General features: G+C 44.6%; 1 protein-coding gene across 2 annotated transcripts in view; it reads left to right on the top strand.

Moving 5' to 3' along the window:
- The first annotated feature begins 717 nt into the window (after nucleotides 1-717).
- Nucleotides 718-23,836, top strand: part of LOC134936082 (oocyte zinc finger protein XlCOF7.1-like) — an 84,604-nt gene continuing 61,485 nt past the window's right edge. For both annotated transcript variants that reach the window (XM_063930990.1, XM_063930989.1), the window contains exon 1: nucleotides 718-870. The gene's annotated coding sequence lies outside the window, so the exon portion shown is untranslated. The remainder of the gene's footprint in view (nucleotides 871-23,836) is intronic.

The following is a 23,836-nucleotide window of genomic DNA, read 5'->3' as shown; positions in this document are numbered from 1 at the left end:
ATAGTTACACATCTAAGCAGGAATTTCTAAAGTGGCCTCAGACTCAGTAAAGGAACTTTCACACTCTCATATATTTGGAATATAACAGAACATTGTTGTTTATCATCTTTATGGGCCACAACTTGCGCAACTCAGGTTTTTTCAGAGTACCCGGGTCACTTATTCAGCGAGGTTATCACCAAATATTGTATTGTGTATTGCATGCAATTGTTTTGTATAGGAGAGTGGGGTAGCTAGGACATGGTTGTATGCATAAACCTAGTTATTACTTATTAGTATATGAATAAGGTGTGTAAAATAATATTACAAATATAATACTTACCAACTGTTGTTGCTGGAGGTTGATTGGAAGAGCTGGAAAGAAGAACAGGTATATGGGTAATATATATATATATATATATATATATATGTACATATATATATATATATATATATATATATATATATATATAAAACAAAACCCACATACAAAGTACAGACAGAAGTCAGGCAGCCTGTCATGTTATTAGAGCAATAGCTTGGGTGGAGGCACATTATTAGAATTAGTAACCTTGTCAGACATAGTGACTGTCAACCCAAACATTGTCGACTTATCCTGCTTTACTATGGGGCTGTCACCACTTCAGGAGCTGAAGGAGTTAATGCAATCAGGAAGTGAGAGAGAGCCTCTGTGTGAGCTCAGAGTGGAGGACATGGATTAGGGGAAGGAGGGGGGAGGAGAAGTTTCCTGTGTGTGTGGAGAGAGGACGCTGGTGCTGGGCTTGTTTTTCGCACATCGGCTGCTTGTTTTTATTTTAAAGTTAGCAACATTGGACACAACACATTTCAGTGGAGGCGGCGGGAGAGGAGGTGACGGTGACCGGCAGTGAGGTGAGCGATGTGCCTGGTGTATGAGAGCCATCTGTGGGCACCATATGGTATGTGTGACCAGCTCCCCACACATGGGACCTAGGCCCTAATTCAGACCTGATCGCAAAAGCAAAATCTCTCTCGCAGAAACTGCTTTATATCAGAAATAGAAATCCTTACTGCATAAGCGGCTTAATTCAGACCTGATTGCAATAGCAAAATATTTCTGTAATGGGCAAAATCATCTGCACTGCAGGGGAGGCAGATATAACATGTGCATAGAGAGTTAGATTTGGGTGCGGTGTATTCAAACTGAAATCTAAATTGCAGTGTAAAAATAAAGCAGCCAGTATTTACCCTGCACAGAAACAAAATAACCCACCCAAATCTAACTCTCTCTGCAAATGTTATATCTGCCCCCCCTGCAGTGCACATGGTTTTGCCCAACTGCTAAAAAATTTCCTGCTGTGATCAACCTGGAATTACCCCCCATGTGTATAACCTAGGGTAGTGTCCCTGCTCTATAATAACACTGCACATTATACATATACAGTATATACAGAGATAGATGTTATTGGTATATAGTCCCTAGCGTATCATGTATATAACCTAGGACAGCGTCCCTGCTGTATAATAACACTGCACATTATACATATACAGTATATATAGAGATATAGGTTATTGGTATATAGTCCCTAGTGTATCATGTGTATAGCCTAGGACAGCGTCCCTGCTGTATAATAACACTGCACATTATACATATACAGTATATATAGAGAGAGATGTTATTGGTATATAGTCCAGCAAGCTGTACTGAGTCTGCTAATTATCATATAGGAATATCATGAATGCCTAGCCATAGGTATGTCTAGTGTATTAAATATTAGCAGATTTATTCAAGTTTTATTTGTAGTTATTTGGGGAATGTGTAATGGTTTCATCCCTACACATCATTTGTTTGTTTAAGTTTTATTGCTCCAAATGGGTGATGGGCTAGGGGAGGGTCCAATCAATCAATTTGCTTACATACACATGTTTGGGCTTTATATTAGTGTGTAGTTTAGCTGAATTAGCGTAGATGAATCATTGTGTGGTGAAAGATATCAAAGGGAGAAAATTTCTAAGGGATTCGTCTGGGACTTATACTGGACTTTAACTGGATGGAAACTGCATGGAAACTCCAAACAAAATCAAATAAATCATCACAATCCACCAAAACTTGGACTGCAGCTACAAATGTATGTACACACCTATTATTCTCCAAACCTCACCTACCCGGAAACTATACATTCACTTTCTGCAAAAAAACCTGCAATACAACTTTTACTCTGACCCTGCAAATACCTGGAAAACAAATGTTTTATTGAGAAGCATATTTGATGAAGTAACACTGACTTGTGGTTTGCAAACACTGTGTATTTTCCAACTAACATCAACAAATATTTGATTTACTGGTAATCTGTAGATATTAACATAATTTTAAATACTTGCAAATCGTATTTCATTCTGCAAACCTCACTGCTCTCTCATACAGCCACCACTCCTCCTCCTATTCTCATTTTACTACCAGTTTACACACCGTCCACACTATGGCCAGGCTGGCAACCCCCATTACTCATTGTCCTTCTAATCCTTTATTCTGTCCCCTGTTACCACCTCTATCCCTCTCTCCCAGTCTCCTACATCTCATCCTCTCTCCTCTCCTCTGTCTGCCTCCTCCTCTCCTCCCTCTTCTGTTTCCCCATTGCAATTCACTTCTGCCCCTTCACACCATTTATACCCCACCAGTCAACCTTGCTCTCTCCCTCCTCTGCCTGTCTCCTCATCTCTCCTCCACCAGTATCAAACTGCACTCCCTCCCTGTCTCACGCATGCAGTCTCCCTTCCTAGTCAAGGCCCCAGCACCATCATCACACCCTCTTTATCCTCTCCTTCCAAATTACTCCTACCTCAACGCTACAGCAATCCTGCTAATCTCATTCACATCTCTCCCACAAACTCATACCCCCTATCCTGTGCACTCTGGAATGCCAGATCTATTTGCAACAAACTGGCCCCCACTCATGACCTTTTCATTTCCAACTCCCTGCACCTCCTGGCCATTACAGAAACCTGGATTACTCCTCATGACACTACTTCTCCTGCTGCTCTCTCTGCTGGGGGCCTCACATTCTCACACACACCCCGACCCGGGGGTCGCCATGGGGGTGGTGTTGGGATCCTTTTACCCTCAAGCTACACATACCAACTTATACCTCCAGAACCTTCTCTTACATTCTTTACATTTGAGGTCCATGCAATTCGCCTCTACCAACCTACTAATCTTCGAGTTGCTGTAAATTACCGTCCACCTGGCATTTCCTCCAAATTCCTCGACAACTTTGCTTCCTGGCTACCTCACTTCCTCTCTTCTGACATTCCCTCCATTATTCTAGGTGATTTCAACATCCCTATCGATAACCCCACAAAATCACCTGCCTCTAAACTCCTTAACCTCACCTCTTCACTTGGTATCTCCCAGTGGACCACCTCCCCCTTCCATGTGAACAGGAGCTCACTGGATCTGGTTTTCACTCACCGCTGTGATATTTCTGATTTCTCCAATCCCCTTTTCCCCTCTCTGACCACCACTTGCTCTCATTCAACTTATCTATCTTTGCTTCCCCGTCTCTCCCTCCTAAGGCTACCATCACAAAGCGTAACATTGAGGCTATTGACACCTCATCCCTCCCTGTTTGACTCCCTTCTCTCTCCTCTTCTCTCTCTCACATGCCCTGAACAAGCCACTTCCATATACAATGCATCTCTTTCTTCTGCCCTTGACTCTGTTGCTCCGCCAACCACTATTCACCCTCGCAGATCAATACCTCAACCCTAGGACACCAAATGCACCAGATACCTACAAAAATGCTCACGTACTGCCGAGCGACAGTGGAGGAAATCACGCTTTAAAGCAGACTTCCTCCATTTCAAATTCATGCTCTCATCCTTCAGTACTGCCCTTTCCCTTGCTAAACAATCATACTTCAAAATCCTCATTTCTACACAGTCTTCCAACCCCCGGCGCCTCTTTGCCACTGTTAACTCCCTCCTCTGCCCACCACCACCTCCTCTCCATTCCTCATTGTCTGCTTTTGACTTTGCCACTTATTTCACATCCAAGATTGACTCCATATGTCAGGATATCACTTCCCACCAGACCAGCAACCAGCCACCACCCATCCCTTGCCACCCCTCCCCTTCCCTCTTACCAACTCTGACATCTTTCTCCCATGTATCTGGCGAGGAAGTCATGGCCCTCATCCGTTCCTCCCCCCCCACAACCTCCCCGCTCGACCCTATCCCCTCCCACCTCCTCCGCTACCTCTCCCCTTCTGCCTGTTCCCATCTTGCCCACCTTCTCAAATTCTCCCTTTCATCAGGCACTGTCCCCTCTGCCTTCAAGCATGCTCTTGTCTCCCCTATTCTTAAAAAACCTACCCTTGATCCTAACACTCTCTCCAACTATCGACCCATCTCTCTCCTCCCCTTTGCCTCCAAACTTCTTGAGCGTATTGTATATAATCGCCTCACTGCCTTTCTTTCCTCTCACTCACTGCTTGACCCATTCCAGTCTGGTTTCCGTTCTCTCCACTCCACTGAAACTGCCCTCACAAAAGTCTGCAATGACCTCCATGCAGCTAAATCTAAGGGCCACTACTCTCTGCTTATTCTTCTTGACCTCTCTGCTGCTTTTGACACTGTGGACCACCCTCTCCTTCTGCAAATCCTTCACTCTCTTGGTCTGCGTGATACTGCCCTCTCCTGGCTATCCTCCTACCTCTCTGATCGTTCCTTCTCTGTCTCCTCTCATGATGCTACCTCCCCCCCACTTCCACTAACTGTTGGTGTCCCCCAAAGCTCTGTTCTTGGTCCTCTTCTTTTCTCTCTCTATACGTCCTCTTTAGGTGAACTCATTAGTTCTTTTAACTTCCAATACCACCTCTATGCTGATGGGACCGTGTCCCTGCTATATAATATCACTGCACTACACAGATTATATATAGAGATAGATGTTATTGATATATAGTCCCTAGTGCATCATCTGTAAAACCTAGGGCAGAGTCCCTGCTGTATAATAACACTGCACATTATACATATACAGTATATATAGAGATAGATGTTATTGGTATATAGTCCCCAGCGTATCATGTGTATAACCTAGGACAGCGTCCCTGCTGTATAATAACACTGCACATTATACATATACAGTATATATAGAGATAGAGGTTATTGGTATATAGTCCCTAGCGTATCATGTGTATATCCTAGGACAGAGTCCCTGCTGTATAATAACACTGCACATTATACATATACAGTATATATAGAGATAGATGTTATTGGTATATAGTCCCTAGTGCATCATCTGTAAAACCTCGGGCAGAGTCCCTGCTGTATAATAACACTGCACATTATACATATACAGTATATATAGAGATAGATGTTATTGGTATATAGTCCCCAGCGTATCATGTGTATAACCTAGGACAGAGTCCCTGCTGTATAATAACACTGCACATTATACATATACAGTATATATAGAGATAGATGTTATTGGTATATAGTATCCAGCGTATCATGTGTATAACTTAGGACAGAGTCCCTGCTGTATAATTATACATATACAGCAGACTTACCTACCCTCCCGTATTTTGCTTGAGTCCCCCGCTGCCCCGCATATTGAATGGCAGCTCCCAGATTCCCACTGCAACCTTCCCTCCCCCTCAGAAAACGGACTGCGCATGAGCGAACTCGGAATGAATGGGGGCGGGGCCTGAACGGGGAGCCGGTAGTTGGACTGTGGGACCTAAAGCTGCATACACCCCTGCCCCCAGCAGCATGTCCCTCACCATGCTTACAGAATAGCTTGTCGTGTCACACCTATCAGAAGCCTGCAGTTTGGAGGAGTCTGTGTGAGATCCTCCAGGTCCCGGCATCTACTCAGAGCTGCTAGCATAGCCACAGCGGTCCCATTATCCGCTTCAAGGAAGACCCGCGAATCACGGCATTTTTTGGGGCGGAGCCTAATAGAATGGGGCCTTGTCCTGACTGCAGCTGATCCTTCTTCTGCTTGGTGAGTGGGAGGTGTGTGTGTCTGTATGCTATATAGGTGTGTGTATGGATGATGTACTGTATAAATGTAATCACATGGAACCCCAAACCCCAAGAAAAATCCTGCGTTCGCCACTGGGGTAGACATGAGAGAACCTGCCCCTATTACAAGCTAGTCCCCTGTCAGAGGCTTGTTTGCTTAGGCTTACTCTTTCTCGCTATATGGAAACTGGCCGCACAGGTGTGTCTATATCACATGGGTGACCCCCGTTTTTAATATCTAATAACAATCATGTTCAGCAATAATTATTTTTTGGGGGGTGCTACCACAGGCAATGTAACTATACAGTAGAAAAAAGGAGAAAAAGATTGCCCTATGGTGGTGCACAGTTATGGATATAAGATAAAATATAACTTTTATTACAATATATAATAAAACCAGCGAATATTAAAAGGGAGATAGAATACGTGTAAATAAGAAAGAAATCGTGATTAAAAGTAAATGTTCTGCGCACTCGATGTTACTGGATTAACTTCTTATAAATATATCAGAGTTCAAAGAAAATAAAGTGTGTCCTATTTGCTCATATGTAGTGAGTATATTAATGTCCTATATGGTCATATATGATCACTCGTTATCTATATCTCATGCATCACACTGATCTAATTTTATCCGTTGAGAGAGCCTCTTAAAGTCCTAACGATCTCAGACATATTTATTTTATTGTCCTTCCCAGGACGTCAAATATCTGTAGTAATAGATCGTTTGAAGACAGGGTAACCAATCACCACTTTATGTTGAACATATTCACCTTATCCAGTACATATCAGTTTAGGTGTGTTGTTCATCTTATTATCACTCCCAGAAACATATACTGGTCAGATAGGTGTGTGTGTGTGTGAGTGTTTATCTTCTAGGGCAGGGGTGGCCAAACAGTTGATGGCGATCGACTGGTCGATCGCGATCCTCCGCCCAGCCACCCGAAGCCGCGCCTCTCCTGCCTGCCGCCCTGTCCCTCTGTCTGGTCTCCGGCAGTGACGGCGGAGTGTATTGCTCAAATCAGGCGCCGGTTCGTTAGCCAATGAGAGCTCGCGGACCGGCGCCTGATTTGAGCCATACACGCTGCCGTCACCGCCGGAGATCAGACTGAAAAGCAGGGCGGCAGGCAGGAGAAGCGCGCTCTGCGCTCACCACACAGCAATGATGAGATCTACTATGGGGGCATATCTGGCATTGTGGGCACATGGGTCAGTGGGGGCATATCTGCAATGTGGGTCATATCTGGCACTGTGGGGGCATATCTGGCTCTGTGGGCACATGGCACTGGGGGGGCATATCTGGCACTGTGGGGTCATGTCTGTATCTGGCACTGTTGGGTCATAACAGACATATATATTGGTAGATGCTCAATTAGCTTAGTGATATCATTCAGGTGCTCGAAAGGGAGGGGTATTTCTAAGCAAGAAAAAAAGGCATTTGTTTCCCCCAGCACCCTGAATGATAACCGTAACCAGATATAAATTCCACATGATAACAGAATTCAGAGATCTTCGTTACACATATCTATAGTAATAGATAGTTTGAAGACATGGTAACCAATTACCACTTTATGTTGAACATATTCACCTTATCCAGTACATAACAGTTTAGGTGTGTTATTCATCTTGGCCTTAGTGTGGCATACCTTTTACATTCTATTAACACTTTTAACTTATTAATTTCTTAACACTATTTCTCTGACGTCCTAGTGGATGCTGGGGACTCCGTAAGGACCATGGGGAATAGCGGCTCCGCAGGAGACTGGGCACAACTAAAGAAAGCTTTAGGACTACCTGATGTGCACTGGCTCCTCCCTCTATGACCCTCCTCCAGACCTCGGTTAGAATTTTGTGCCCGGCTGAGCTGGATGCACACTAGGGGCTCTCCTGAGCTCTTAGAAAAGAAAGTTATATTTAGGTTTTTTATTTTCAGTGAGATCTGCTGGCAACAGACTCACTGCTACGAGGGACCTAGGGGAGAGAAGCGAACCTACCTGCTTGCAGCTAGCTTGGGCTTCTTAGGCTACTGGACACCATTAGCTCCAGAGGGATCGAACACAGGCCCAGCCTCGGTCGTCCGGTCCCGGAGCCGCGCCGCCGTCCCCCTTGCAGAGCCAGAAGCAAGAAGATGTTCCTGGAAATCGGCGGCAGAAGACTTCGGTCTTCATTAAGGTAGCGCACAGCACTGCAGCTGTGCGCCATTGCTCCCCATGCACACCACACACTCCGGACACTGATGGGTGCAGGGCACTGGGGGGGGCGCCCTGGGGCTGCAATAAGAGTACCTTACTGGCAAAATAACACATAATATAGTAATTAAGACTATATATGTGTAAAATCCCCTTCCAAATATTCCATAAAAAAGCGGGAGAATAGCCGCCGAGAAAGGGGCGGGGCTATCTCCCTCAGCACACTGGCGCCATTTCCTCTCATAGCTCCACTGGAAGGACACTCCCAAGGCTCTCCCCTTCAGTTTCCAGACTTCATAGGGTAAAAAAGAGAGGGGGGGCACTAAATTTAGGTGCAGTATATGTATATTAATAGCAGCTATATAGGGAAAAATCACTGTATGTATAGTGTGAATCCCTACATTATATAGCGCTCTGATGTGTGCTGGCATACTCTCTCTCTGTCTCCCCAAAGGACTTTGTGGGGTCCTGTCCTCAGTCAGAGCATTCCCTGTGTGTGTGCGGTGTGTCGGTACTGCTGTGTCGACATGTTTGATGAGGAGGCTTATGTGGAGGCGGAGCAGGTGCCGATAAATGTGATGTCCCCCCCGCGGGGCCGACACCTGAATGGATGGATGTGTGGAAGGAATTACGTGACAGTGTCAATTCCTTACATAAAAGGATTAACGACATAGCAGATGTGGGACAGCCGGCTTCTCAGCTCGTACCTGCCCAGGCGTCTCAAAAGCCATCAGGGGCTCTAAAACGCCCGCTACCTCAGATGGCAGACACAGATGTCGACACGGATACTGACTCCAGTGTCGACGATGATGAGACTAGCGTACATTCCAATAGAGCCACCCGTTACATGATTACGGCAATGAAAAATGTGTTGCACATTTCTGATATTACCCCAGGTACCACAAAAAAGGGTATTATGTTTGGGGAGAAAAAACTACCAGTGGTTTTTCCCCCATCTGATGAGTTAAATGAGGTGTGTGAAGAAGCGTGGGCTTCCCCCGATAAGAAACTGGTAATTTCTATAAAGTTACTAATGGCGTACCCTTTCCCGCCAGAGGATAGGTCACGTTGGGAGACATCCCCTAGGGTGGATAAAGCGCTCACACGCTTGTCAAAGAAGGTGGCACTACTGTCTCCGGATACGGCCGCCCTAAAGGAGCCTGCTGATAGAAAGCAGGAGGCTATCCTGAAGTCTGTTTATACACACTCAGGTATTATACTGAGACCGGCTATTGCTTCAGCATGGATGTGCAGTGCTGCAGCTGCGTGGTCGGATTCCCTGTCAGAAAATATTGATACCTTAGACAGGGACACTATATTGCTAACTGTAGAGCATATTAAAGACGCAGTCTTATACATGAGAGATGCACAGAGGGATATCTGCTGGCTGGCATCAAAAATAAGTGCAATGTCCATTTCTGCCAGGAGGGGTTTATGAACTCGGCAGTGGACAGGGGATGCAGACTCTAAAAGGCACATGGAAGTTTTGCCTTACAAGGGTGAGGAGTTGTTTGGGGATACAAATTTCTACTTAATGTAGGGATCATTTGATGCAGCACACTAGGAGAACTTTCAGTTGTATGACATGTTATCACTGGGTGCCTGCTATTCTGGTGATTTCAAACTCCAACCTGCAGTATTTATGTATTCAAACAGAACTACTACATTTAATGTGCACTGGCCCGCTTGTCAGGGCTTGCTACAGTGTTCAGTATTCTGTAGTGACATATCCATCTGCTGTTATTCAGCACTGTACTGTAATTTTCATTAGTGGAACAATTGCCACCCAGTGGTGAAACTGTGTATTGCATGCAGTGGATCCTCTTGTTCCTTATCATGCCTTACTTCGCCAACCTGCGCTTTTTGTATGGCGCAACTAGGACTCCTGTATGGGGCAGCAGCGGCAACGATGAGCATGGCTACATCTGTACATCTCTGCCAAATCATTAGAGAGAGGCTAATAGGATGATAGTGGGCTCCTAGGACCCACCAAGGGTGGGATGCTGAAGTACAGACATCCTAAGCCGTAGTCACTTACCAGTCCATATAAAAGAGCTATCCAGATACTGCAGGGAGGCAAAGGTTCATCTAAAATAAGTAAAGCAGAATGGGGAGAAGGTTTATTTTAATGGCCACTATGTGAAAAGTCCATGAAATAAATGGTTTATTCCAGGATGGAATGGGATGTAATTAGCTTTAGAAAGAGCAGAACAGTGATTAATAACCAAAATGCCTAAATAGTGAAATTGGGAGGACTGCCATGTAAATTGGAAACTAAGGGCAAGAAATTTCTTTGTAAACAGAGAGAGAAAAAGAAATGTAAAACATTGGTTTTATCAGGGTTGATTTGAAAGTTAGAGTAGGAGCCAAATAGATGAAGTTCATTAAATATATTTCAGGAGAGATGTCAGGGGATTAGAGAGAGACATTAAAACCTCATTGGCATAAAGGGCAATTTTATGTCCCCAGGTGCTAGAACCCTGATATTCATAGTGTTCTAGCACAAATAGGCAGCCAAGGGTTCCGTAATAAGGGCAAACATTAGATGGGAAAGAGGGCAACCTTGACATTTGCCATTAGAGAGGGTTCGGACAAGGAGCCTTTAACTTGGACAAATGCTAAGGAATTGTGATGGATAGCAGAGATGCAAGTCAGATATTCCCCACAAAGAGCAAAGGATCCCAGGACATAAATCTATGAATGTGACCATACATTTACAGCATCTCAGGCTATATTAGAGATGGGAACTTAAAGGATTTTGATGAATCGGGACCATCACTTCTGGGACAAAACCCACCTTATCAAGGTGAATAAATTGAGGCAAACAGGTAATCTGATGGCAGTCATCTTTGCAGATATCTTGAGGTCAACATTAAGGATAGAGATTGGTATGTAACTGCTGCATAAAGTCAGATTCTTACCTTTTATGGGTATGGTGGCCTACCCAAAATAAGCAGCATCCCTAAATGTATTAAAGAGATCAGCTAGCTTAGCAGAAAGGATTCTACTAAATGTGTTTTAGAGACTGGAAAACACATTGTGATCTGGATCCTTAGATGGTGACTTGCACAGAGTGACTGGTACCCTGAACCATAAGGACTATCACTGCATTTTGCAACTCAATGCAATACCCTCTGGTCTACAATTAGTTGGACATGGAGTCTGCCTACAGCAAGATAATGCCCCAATATATGCCTCCAGGTTATTTCAGAACTAACTCATGGAAAAGAAAATAGCCATTGTAGGTTTAAAATCAAGTAAAAGCCAACACAATCTTCAGACTTAAACCCCATGGAGCTGGTTTGTGATAAACAGGACAAAGGGTGAAAGCAAAGCAATCTGCAAGTGCAACACATTTGAGGGGAATTTTGCATCAGTGTTGGGAAGAACAAAACTTGATTTTAATTGTGGAATGAATGTCATGAGCTGGTCTAGTGGTTATATATGCAAACGACTTTTTTTTTATTTTTAAATAATGTTTTTATGAAGTTCCAGATACACAGGAACCAAGAATAAAAGTACTTACATAAATTGTACATAAGATAACAGAATTGAGTAAACAGCGGAAATTTACATAACACAATAGCACTGGGGAAGAGTGCTCAATTCGCCAACTGTGTACTCATAACCTTGGCATCAAACAAAAAAACAAAACAGAAAAACAAAAATGAAACAACAGCAAATAACGCAAATAGGAGGATCAGAAGAAAAACTGACACAGAAGGGGAAACAAATAGACAGATGTAAAATACTGCAATATATGTGTCCATGGGAACGGCATATCCAGGTATTGGTACATAGGGGTAGAAAAGAAATAACTGTTACAATTGGTTAGTATCAGATTGTGGGGATTTTAAAAGTGACAAATCTGTGGAGTCACTAATAGTCATAGCATGTCCCTGCCTTACCCAGAATTCCCTCGATTTCAACCAATTCCTATGAATTGAGGGAGGCGATATAGAGTACACACCCCCTGCTGTTTCGAATAAGAAATGCTTGTGGGTATTATTAATGATAGTCTGGATGGTGGGTATTGACTGCGATGACCTATTGTTGCCTTAGTGGATAGTAAGATGTGACCAGCAACATTCCTATCGCAGTTCAGTAGGGTATATGTTGAATAGTGAAGTAAGGCAAACACTGGGTCCAATGGCACCTCCACACCCAGGACTTCCCGCAAAAGAGAGAACACTTCTGTCCACAGTGGCCCCAGGATCAAGTTTCCCCCAAAATGTGTAAGATAGTGCCCACATGTCCACAATTTCTCCAGCAGAGTTGGGATATCGAGGGCCAAGTACTATGAAGCTGCTGTGGAGGGAAGTACGCACTGTGGCATAATTTATAAAACATTTCGGAATGTTGGTAGAAATCTTGAAACACATTAAGGAAATAGTGTCCCACTCCTCCTCTCGGAGAACTATAGAGAGGTCTCTTTCCCATTTAATCTGCGAAGGTATCTTACCCGTTTTAGTCAGAAGGACAATGTACTGATACCATCTAGACGTCCCACCCCTATGTCCAGGGGAAGAGAACCTAGAATATAAAGGAGCAGGGAGGGGAGAGGGACTTCCAAACTTACTAGTACAAGAATGGAGCCAGTGGCGTATTTGTAAGTACTTAAAGAAATCATGTTTCGGTATATCAAAATGGAATTGTAGGCGAGAGAAAGGTACTAAACCTCCTTCAGAGCAGAGATCCTTCAAATTCACAATTCTAGCATCTATCCAAGCGTCCAGTGTGAGATTGGGAATAGTACAGGCAATAGTTCTAACAGAAAGATCAGCTGCTGGCAGCGAAATAGTTGGGTCAGACGTTACCACTAAATGCCAGAGCTTTAAAGTACATCTAACTGCTTCTCCAGGGCCTTGTAATTTTGGAACGCCGTGGATAGGCAGCAGGAAGAGATCTATTATGTTAATCAATCTCAAAAAAGATCATTCAATAAGTACCCATGGTTTGGGGTGGTGCATAGCAAACCAGTCCCTAGCCTGGTCTAGAAGACAGGCGGAGTGGTATGCCTCCAAGCCAGGGTAGGCTACACCACCAAAATTCTTGGGTAAAGTCAAAACCTGCCTAGCTATGCAGGGTTTAGACCCCTTCCAAATAAAGCAAGACATGATTTTATTAGATCTGACACAGCAAAGTTTGGGGAAGCTTTGGGGGATAGCCCAAAACAAGTAGAGGTGTTTAGGTAGCAATACCATCTTAGATGCAGAAATATGCCCTAGCCAAGAGATTTCATGGAGGGACCATTCTTTAATAAATTTTTCAAAGGTGCATAATTGCAATCATACAAATCCGTGTCTAGTGAAAGAAGAATACCCAAATACTTAATAGATCTCACTTGCCAAGCATATCTGTATCTGTCCTTGAGTAAAGCCAGTGCATGCGGCGGGGTATGGAGCGGTAGAGCTTCCGTTTTGGAAGTATTTAATTTATAGTAAGATATTCTGGAATATATATCCAGTATAGTATGGAGGGCGGGAAGGGAGGAGTCAGGGAGGGTCAAACAGAGCAAGATGTCATCTGCGAAAAGGTTGATCTTGTGACTCAATCCTCCTATCTCGGGACCTGTAACTGTCGCATCAGTTCTAATGGTCTCGGCCAGGGGCTCGATAGCTAGAGCGAAAATGAGGGGTGACTAGGGGCAATCCTGTCTAGTGCCATTCAGTATATCAAACCTACCCGACAGACACCCATTAATAAACACCCTTGCAGAAGGAGTGGAGTACAAGGCAAAAATAGAGTCCAAAAACCTCCCAAAGATTCCAAATTTACGAAGAACAGATCTCCGATAACCCCAATGGAGTCTGTCGAATGCCTTTTCGGCATCCAATGAAAGGATCAATAGGGGTGTTTTATGAGCATTACAATACTCCATGACGTTGTAAATTTTCCGAGTATTATCTGGGGCCTGCCTGCCTGGGACAAAACCAACCTGATCAGCTATGAGGGAAGGTAATAAGGGACAGAGGCGATTAGCGATAAGCTTCGCAAAAAGCTTTATGTCTGTGTTTAACAGAGCTATAGGATGGTAATTTTGGACAGATGTGGGAGCTTTACCTGGCTTATGGATAGCAACTATTTGTGCTTCAAGCATCTCCCTCGGGAACGTCCCAACATCGGATGCCTCATTAAAGATGGTCAACAGCTCTGGTGCCAAATCCGCTTTATAAGTTTTATAGAAATTGGATGGAAATCCATCAGGCCAGGTGCTTTATCTCGCAGGAGATCACCAATAGCTGCATCTAGTTCAGTTATAGTCCAAGGGGAGCTGAGTGACAGGCAGGCCGCGGAGTCCAGCATCTGGAGGGAAAGTTTATTCAAAAAGGACTGGATTTAAGCCTCCATGTGCTGAGGAGTAGCCGGATCCAACTATAAATTGTAAAGTTGGGAGTAATACTCTGCAAAGGTGTTTGCTATATCATAAGGGTCACATACTCTGGAGCCTGTAGAGCAAGCATTCCCAACCGCGGTCCTCAAGACACACCAACAGTGCACGTTTTAGTGATATCCAGACTTCAGCACAGATGATTAAATCAAAATAACTGAGGTACTAATTAAGTCATCTGTGTTCAAGCCTGGCCTTCACTAAAACCAGGACTGTTAGTGTGCCTTGAGGACCGGGGTTGGGAAACACTGCCGTAGAGGAACAAATATAATGAATTCTGGCCTTAGCTCGCCTACCTCGTCATTTCCGGGCCAAAAGTCAACCCGCCTTATTTCCAAATACATAAAATCTTTGGTACAGTCATGCATAATTGCGTTGCATGTCCTGAAGAGAGAAAACATTCACCTTCTCCCTAGCGGCAAGCAAAAGCTTAAAAACATTTCTATTTTGTGGATTAGCCTTTTGCGTCATTTCAAGTTTGGCAGCTTCACTTTCAGCCAACAATCGTTCAGCATTTTGAGAATGTTTAAGCCGTGAAGCTGCCTGAATGGCTGACCCCCGTACTACCGCTTTAAAGGAGGACCAGTTATTAAAGATCGAGGTATCCTCCGGCTTGTTAGTATCTAGATATATCTGTATAGAATGTTGTATGGCAAGAAAGGCTTCTGGATGACTTTGTAAGAAATTCCCTAGCCTCCAGGGACCTGGAGATACTTTACGAGCTCCTAGGTCCCATACTACCAATAGTGGGGAGTGGTCGGACCAGGTCATCGGCAATATGATTATTTTCCTAATCGTCGATAACGACTCCTTACCAGTCAAGACAAGGTCAATTCTAGAGTACGAGGAGTGGACATGTGAGTAAAAAGAATAGTCCCTAACCGTAGGATGTTTAGTCATAGAGATCATACTCTCCAAGTAAATGGCGAATCCAGAGTTCTTTTCTGAGGTGATCCTAGTCCTAGTTAAAGTACTTCTAGTGGGGCGAGATCTACCCATATACGGGTCAACAACCAAGTTGAAATCTCCCAATATTATAATGGCCCCTTTAGCATGGTTCTATATTAAGGAGCATAATTTCCTGCAAAACGGAAGTTGATCAGAATTTGGTGCATAGCGAGAGACCAAGGTGACCATAGTGTTTTCAAGTTGTCCTAATAATATGAGGTACCAACCTTCGGGGTCTACTATTTGGGATTCTAGGTTGAAAGAACAGCTTAGGGAAATTAGTATCGCAACGTCTGCCTTTTTTGTGGGGCCGTTAGCCATGTAACAAGTAGGGAAGCAATTATCATAAAATCAAGGGGGGAGGTCTAGTTTCCTAAAGTGAGTTTCTTGATTAGCGACAACATTCGCTTTCATTTTATAGAAGCAGGATAGAGCCAATTTACGTTTCTGTGGGGAATTCAATCCCTTAACATTCAGTGACACCAATTTAACCATAACTGAATTACCGGGAAGCGGGCTGACTGCTTGAACCAAGAGGTGCAATTAAAGAAACTACCGTATCCTGAACACGGTGACCTATCAGAACAATGAACATAGGGGAGACAAGACACAAGAGGGAAACATACAAGGGGAGAAAAGATGAAAATAGAAAAATCTAGAAAGAGTGGATTCCGTAAAGATACAGAGTCATAGTAAGGCGCCAAAACATCCAGCACCTCACACTACAAAGTAGAGAGTTTAGTGGCCAACCTCTTCACAATCAAATAACCAGAAAATAAGAAAATGGTAACCACTTGGTCACATTGCTTAAAGAACAGATAAAGTCAAGTCTGCATAGACATGCTATTTTGAAAAGGTCACTGAGTCCTAGGACTAACAAAATAGCTCAGTGATTGCAATAGGGAGACAAAAATGAAACATAGTACGTAAATCCAGCATCTGAAAAGCAACATTAAACAGTGAATAAATGATTATAGCCAGATAATAACTCAATGATGGTAATTAGTTAAGTCAATGTTCGTAACAAACTCTTGTAGCAAGACTTTATGAAAAACAGCACTAGCCCAGTGAGGGCCATTCTTGGCAAGGAAGATACATCAGAGGCTAGGCCCTACTTCTCAACTGTAGACCAGTCCTGCTGAAGTCGGGGGTCAGGAGAGCCGGTCTTGTGATCTCCATGTAAATTCCATTTGTGCAGAAGTCTCATACCGTCCTCCACAGAAGACACGACAATAGTGGAGCTCTCTCAAGAAATTAGTAAATGCGTGGGGAAGCCCCACCTATATACGATACTAGCTTTCCAAAGGTCCATGGTGACGGGCTGAAAAGAGTGTCTCTTGATGAGGGTGTACTGTGATAGGTCTCCAAAAAGTTGAAGCAGGCCAAAAGCTTCCACCATGTCAGAAGAAGGTCTAGCCGCCTTGAGCAAGGATTCTTTAATGTGGAAAAAATGGACTCTCATTAAGACATCCCTCAACGACCCTTCGGGAGCACTGTGGGCCTTCGGAACCCTATGAATATGGTCCAATATCAGATCCGATGAGGTAGCGGAAGGTAGCAGCTTCTTAAAGATCTCGATATTATAGTCATGTAGGCTGCTATCAGAGATGGATTCAGGAACCCTCTGAGCTTGAGGTTGTTTCTGCGTGAGCGGTTTTCTAAATCTGCCACTTTATCCCGCAAAGCTGCCACTTCTCCCTCAAGGGTATCATGAGAGTCGGTAAGGGTATTATGAGATCCCACTACCTTACCCATCTTTGTTTCCAGGTGTCCGGTCCTCTCGCCTAAATCCTCAATAGAGCTTTGGCAAGACTGCAAAAAAGTACAAAATTCAGATGCCACTTTGTCTTTAAACTGGTGTAACAAAAGTTTCATGTTGCCCACCGTTAAGGCTTCTCTGTCCTCCAGACTTGGCGAGGAAGGGGGATTATGAGGTGAGGATAAGGCTGTCATGGGTGAGGAAGGCTTAGGCAAAGGGCCCGATTTGGTGGCAGGGACTCCAGTCCCCTGAGACGTGTTACGATAAGGAGAAGGCTTAAAAAAGGCGACTTGAGAAATTGATTTGGAAGCTTTATGCTTTTTTGGAGGCATAATGTAGTACCGTCAAAAGAAAAAATAACATTAGCGAAAAGGTGAGTGGGGGCCTCAGAACGGCAGATAGCTTCTATGCCACGTGTGTAGATGTGTTGGCTAAAACGATTGCAGGGAGACACGGTGAGGGCACATTTTTAAAGGTGATTACATCCTGTCAGACCAACAGCGGAGATGACTTCAAGGAGTGAATGGCATCCACTTCTCAACAGAGAAGGCCCAATGGGTAAGGTGAAGAAACAGCAGTGCGGGCAGGGGATTTCAACCTCAAAGCTATATAGGAGGAAGTTCACAGCGGAGTGAGCTATGGCACAGAGGACAGATGTATAGGAGGCTCAGGCAGGAGGGTGGAGATGGCATAAACAGGGCAGGCTGCCCTATAAATGCACTGGCACTATGCAGGATAGGGAAACTGTATGATGCTGGTGTAAATGTAAAATGGCTGCTACAGAATTCACCTGACAGTCCTGGGTGTAGAGAGAGGATTGTATCATAGTCCTGTGATATCAGGGGGACCCAGGGCGAGAGACCACTACAAAATGGGTGAGGCAGGTGTCGGCAGACTATTCCGCGGGTTCCACTGTGGCCGCGCTCTGCTCCTGGAGCTCACGGCCTGGTCTCCTCTAAACTCTAGCCCCCGGTCTCAGCACTGGATGGATGGAGGTCGCATTCGCCGGGTGATGGAGGGAGCTGCCTGACCCGCTGGTGCCGCTCAGTATACTGCCACAGCTGTGGGTAGGTCCCAGGAGGAGTAGAAGTGCTGTGCTTGTTGCAGGCTCTCTGAGCTCCAAGTATCAGACAGGTGGGAGCCGCCCAGCGCGGAAGGCACCAACTTCTGCCGCCGGGACTCAGGGAGAGATGTCACAGGCACTGCCGCGGCTCCCGTTGCAAGTGTGGATGCCACTGCTCCCGATCTCCATGGTGAGGGTGTTCCGCTCTGCCAAGCACCGAATCTGGGACATAGGGCTAAATGCAGTCCCCAGCTGCACTGTGAAGGGATGGCCACAACCCGCAAGGACCCTAAATAAGAGTCCTCCGGCTCCATAGCTTCATCCCCTTCTATCACACAAGCTGGGGGGTGGTATCAGGAGACAGTGGTGGTAGAGGGAGCCCCCAATAATGAATAAAACCCGTAGTATGTCTGGGTCTAGCAGGAGCTCCTGGAGTCAATGTCCGTTTGGTTAGCTTGCTAGGCCACGCCCCCACAAACAGCTATTTTAAGGAGTCAAATATTTAAATTCTATGATTTATATTTAGGTGGTTCTTAGGTCTTTGATAAAAGAACCACCTGTGCATCTTCCTCTATGAATACACCCTCCTAGGAAAATTTCCTTACCCTGGTTTGAGTCACACTGCTTTGATAGGATGACACTTGAAGCCATGATCATTAAGTGGTCTTTTTGTTCAATCATTTAGACTATGCTTAGAGCTTGAAAGCCTACAAAGGCTGGGATCTATCACTCAGTGTGGAAGACATACACTATCTGGTGTGACTACAGCGGAGTCTCTGAGCCCCAGATCAGGATGGCTTTGATGAGGGGCTTAGTCATCCATTATGTGTCAATTCACAGCCCATTTTATCCCCTTTCACTGGAAACTGGCCTCCATTTTGGAGTATCAGACCTTTATCCAGGATTTTTTTTCCTATGCAACCATGTTATATTACCCTTTAAGACTTAAATTTGGACTCTCCAGTAGAATTTAGGGGTAATTAAGACTGTATCGCTACAGCGGCAGCGATCGCAGTCTGAATTACTTTGTGGAGTGCGCACTGCACGTGCACACCCCGGGAGCCCAGTGAGATGCTATCGCATCTGCCTGATTGACAGGCAGAGGCATTCGCGGGAGGGGCTGAATATATTTTTATATATTTTTATTATTATTTTTTTATATCTTTTATCTTTCTTATATGCCTCTTAAGATATTCAATTGCTGCTATACAATATAAATTATGATGACTTCCAGAAAGTGGTCGATAAATGTATATAAGTCATGGAAACTGACCATATGGAACGCACTTGACCCGCAAAGAAGTATTACAACACACAGCGACTTGGCGGAAATTCATTGATATAGCGACCCACATGACCGAAAGTTACGATTAGCATTTGAGCAGTAAGTGCAGTGTGTGAGAGCTGGATGGGAGTTCCTGGGAAGACGCGGACCATGTGACCAGAAGTGACGATAACGGAAGAGCGACGATTTGAATGTTCTAACAAACTGTTCCACAGCTGACTTTGTTTTTCACGAATTGTGGGGGTATATAAGGGAGGTCTTGTTATGAGCCACGGCTGTGGCTCATTCCTGTTTTGCATTTCGGTTAGCTATTTTATGTTATACTTCTGTTTATGTTCCCCGTGGGTGTCATGGGGTGTTTGGAGCTCACCCTTAAGGAGAGGATACTGTTATGAACCACAGGTAGTGGTTCATTCCTATTTTATGTTTATAGTTCTCTTGCAGGCCAGGATTTCCCTTTGCTCTGGTTTAGAAGATTATTGTTTGCTGTCAGTGGTGAGTCTGTGTAATTGCAGCCTGTTTACATGTGGTTGGCCTCACCTGTCTGCTAATTGCATCTTGTCAGTTTGGAGTCATGCAACAGGGCAGCTGCACAACATAATTAATTAGGCCTCTCTGTAATATGCTGGCTCCGTGCAATTCACAGACGCTGGTGATATTTCTAGGTTTCCAGTCTTCCAGAGTGCTTGAGTTCTGAGCTTGTTCCTGCCAGTTCCTGAGCTCCTGTCTAGCAGTGTCAGTCTAGCTGCTTCCTGTGTTGATTCCTGTGTCAGTTCCTGTGTCGATTCCTGTGTCAGCTCCTGTGTCTGATCCCATGTCCTGCCGTGAAGCGTTCCTGGCCAGAAGTCCTGTGGCTTTGCCTGTGCCTGGTCGAGTTTCTAGCTTCTTGGTGTCCACCGGTCTGTTGTTTGGGATTCTGCCTGTCCTCCAGTTCTGAGAGTCTGTGTCGGCAGCATTGGGGGTTCCTGTCCATTTACCAGTATTTGTACCGGTTCCATGAGTAGCGGCTCTGCCGTGTCCGTTGGCCTAGGCCGCTGTATTCCTTGGTTATACCTGTCACTGGTGTTTTGCAGATGGTTCTGCTTATGCTGTCACCGCCGGTACACAAAAGTATTGTGTCGGCATGTGGACAGCATTTCCTTTGTTGTTCTTTTCCTTTGGTGGCAAGCCGCACATACATTTGGTTTTAGGCTAGTAAGAAGCCCCTGGCTTTGGTTGTTTCAGTTAGAGGTCCCCTTGTTATTACCCTGTCTCAGTTCACGCTTTGTCTCTCTGTAAGACCTGAGGGGGCATCGGAGTTGAGCAGACCTAATCCGCCCTTCAAACGCGGCTGCCATGGGCCCAAGAAACCATAGTCATGCAGGCGTGAATTGACAACACGGGTAAAACAACAGAGGTAGGGTGCCAGGGGCTATTCCCGTTCCATTTCACCAAATCCAGCATTCCGTCCTGGTGCTCTGGACTCACTTCATAACATCTCCCTTGTTCTGAGCACCAGGAACCTAACAGGTCTATTGCTACATGGGCACTATCCACTTTTGAAAGAGGTTAAATCCGAGACGCGTTAAGCGGGATCATGTCCTCTGTATCCTGATGGATTCCTGCACACCGTTTGTACACTGCCTGGAAGGCTGAGCTGTGGGTAACCGGGACTCGTACTTACCTTGCTGTAAACTACCATCCCAGCAATCCAGTGTGGTGTCCTCTTGGGAATTGCAGGATAAAGACATATGATATGCTTGTTATTCTACTTTACCATGTGAGTGCATTTATGTAAAAATAAAAAACCTATTTGTATAAGGGAATATTGCACGATCGGTCTCTCTCTCTGCTGTATGTGTATCGGAGGCAACTCTGACACATATCCTACAGGTTGAAAGCACAAAGAAAGCTGGGTCCATTTTGGATTTCTTGTGGAGTCTATTTGAGGAAATCTTGAACATAAAGATACCTTGATATGCCTGAAATTTCTGGGAACTTTGTGAGTGAGATGTGTTAAACATATTGGATATTCTATGAAAAGGATTTCTACACTATTGTGTTTTTTTCTCTCTTTACATATGTGGTATTTGCAGTGGCGTAAGTTCGTCCCAGTTGCCCAGAGGCAAGATAAATATTGGTGCCCCCCTATTTCCTATATTAAGACAAAGGTGTGTGTGTGTGTGTGTGTGTGTGTGTGTGTGTGTGTGTGTGTGTGTGTGTGTGTGTGTGTTACACTGACAGCAGACACTTTACTGATGGAGCTATTTGCTCCTGTAGAGGAAGCATGAGAATTCTAACTTTATGAAGTTACGTGTAATTGTCAGAGAAGTATCTTCATATAGTTAAAATTCTCATATTTCCTATACAGTAAGGTGTCTGCTTCCAGTGGAATAGGTTGTGGTTTCTAATCCTGGGTATGACACTTGTAAAATGTGTACATTCAGTATAATAAAGAGGGTGTGATTTGTAAAGTGCAGGGACCAGTGAGGAAGTCAGCCACTGAAAAGACGGTGACAGATATCAATTAACTTGATTCAATGGTGTCACACAATGGGAGGAGAGGTGCCCCCCTTCAGAGCAGGAGCCCGGCGGCAGATGATTCCATTGTCTCCCAGAGTTCTGCCTCTGGGTATTTGATATTTTTACCTGATGGTGAACACAAACACACAGTTTATAGGTTGTGAAATTCAAGTATAAGATTGAAGAGAACAAACATTAGTAATATGACTTGTTACATTTGGAAGGCGCCTTAGTGGAGAATATTATATCCTAGAACTGTGAAAATGTTTTGCAGTAGGTGAATCTTCTTTATACCTTTGCTGGGCTGACTTCTGGATCTTGTTGCGCACTCTGTAAACCACTTATTTTCCTTGAGTTGGTGGGGTGTGGTCTGGACAACTGAGGCGTGTCCGGACCATTTGGGGGGGCGGGCCGTGGTGGCTGCGTGATGTCATACGCAGCTGCTGCGACCCACAGCACGGTGGGTAGCTCCCTGCCGCTGCACAGGAGCTATGCTGGCAGGGAGCTACTCGTCAGGTACATAAGCATCACCGCTGTGCCATGCTTTTATACCTGTGTGGGGTGGGTTGACCCTGACATGCAGGGCAGACTTGCCCTGTGCTGGGCATCCCCCCGCATGTCAAAGTACATGATCGTAGAAGTGCTAAATTTAGCACATCTACGTTCAACTTTGAATTCCCCCCTTAGTGTGTATGTTTCATTTAAATCAGGAACTTATCCTGCTGGCTTCTCAGCATTCCAGTTCTTCTAGTTCTGCGAGCCCATTTCATCTCCTGCATGGGATACACCCCTTAGCAATCTATATTGATCAGACTGCTTAGCAAGGCAGCGAGCTGGTCTTCCCTGCACATGTTTATGACATTTTACAGATTCTCAATACCTGTCTTGGGATGCCCGTTTTGGGTGTTGCGTGTTGCTCATGGTAATTCCAAAAGCATTCACACCCTTTATGAGCTCGCTGTGGGAAATCCTAGTGTATGCAGTTGCCCCCTGAATGGAGGTAGAGAAATCGGTATATTTAGACATCTATGTGCTCTTATATATACTGGTTGCTCAGGTTACAGATCCTGGAATGCTGCTGTTTCCTCTACACACGCTGCTCAGAATGATTGTAGTGTGTCACATTATCCCCATTTCCATGACTTGTGCAGAGAAAGTGGCAGCATCCTGGTGCATCAGCTGACGGGAGGTATGGCCAGATTTGTAGCATATATCACCTATCTATGCTTTTTACAGGAGGTCAGAATATCATTAAATAGATTTTGTATGAAACCCTTTCTCCACACCTCTCCTCCCTTCCCCACTGTCCGCTCACTCCTGTGCATCTCTGACACTGGGGGGAGGGATCAGAGTTCTTACCAAGGGGGGTATCCAATTAGCCTTGATAACACGATCTGAGATCACAGCTAATGTTATCACACCTATCTTCCAAAAAATCATGTTATCGCAGCCTGCGCGCTCCCATTTATCACACCTATACTATTCCAAAATGGCAATAACAGGAATCACGTGATAATTCTAGCTGGCATTGGAGAAAGTGAGGAATTCTGCCTGTACCCCCAAAAAAATCAAACTAACTTAGGAAAACATTGTAGACGTCTATTAGTGGCCATAATAAGAGTATTTACTGTCATTAAATTAGGTCAAATTTCTGTTATATGCATTTTTTAAAAATGCAGAAAATTATATAAAGCTATTTTTTTCAGCAAAATGCGTGCTC

Source organism: Pseudophryne corroboree, chromosome 6 (genome assembly GCF_028390025.1).
Source record: "Pseudophryne corroboree isolate aPseCor3 chromosome 6, aPseCor3.hap2, whole genome shotgun sequence".
In the NCBI taxonomy this organism is placed as follows: Eukaryota; Metazoa; Chordata; class Amphibia; order Anura; family Myobatrachidae; genus Pseudophryne; species Pseudophryne corroboree.
Note: the sequence above shows the minus strand (reverse complement) of the source record. Positions and strands in the feature narration are given on the sequence as shown.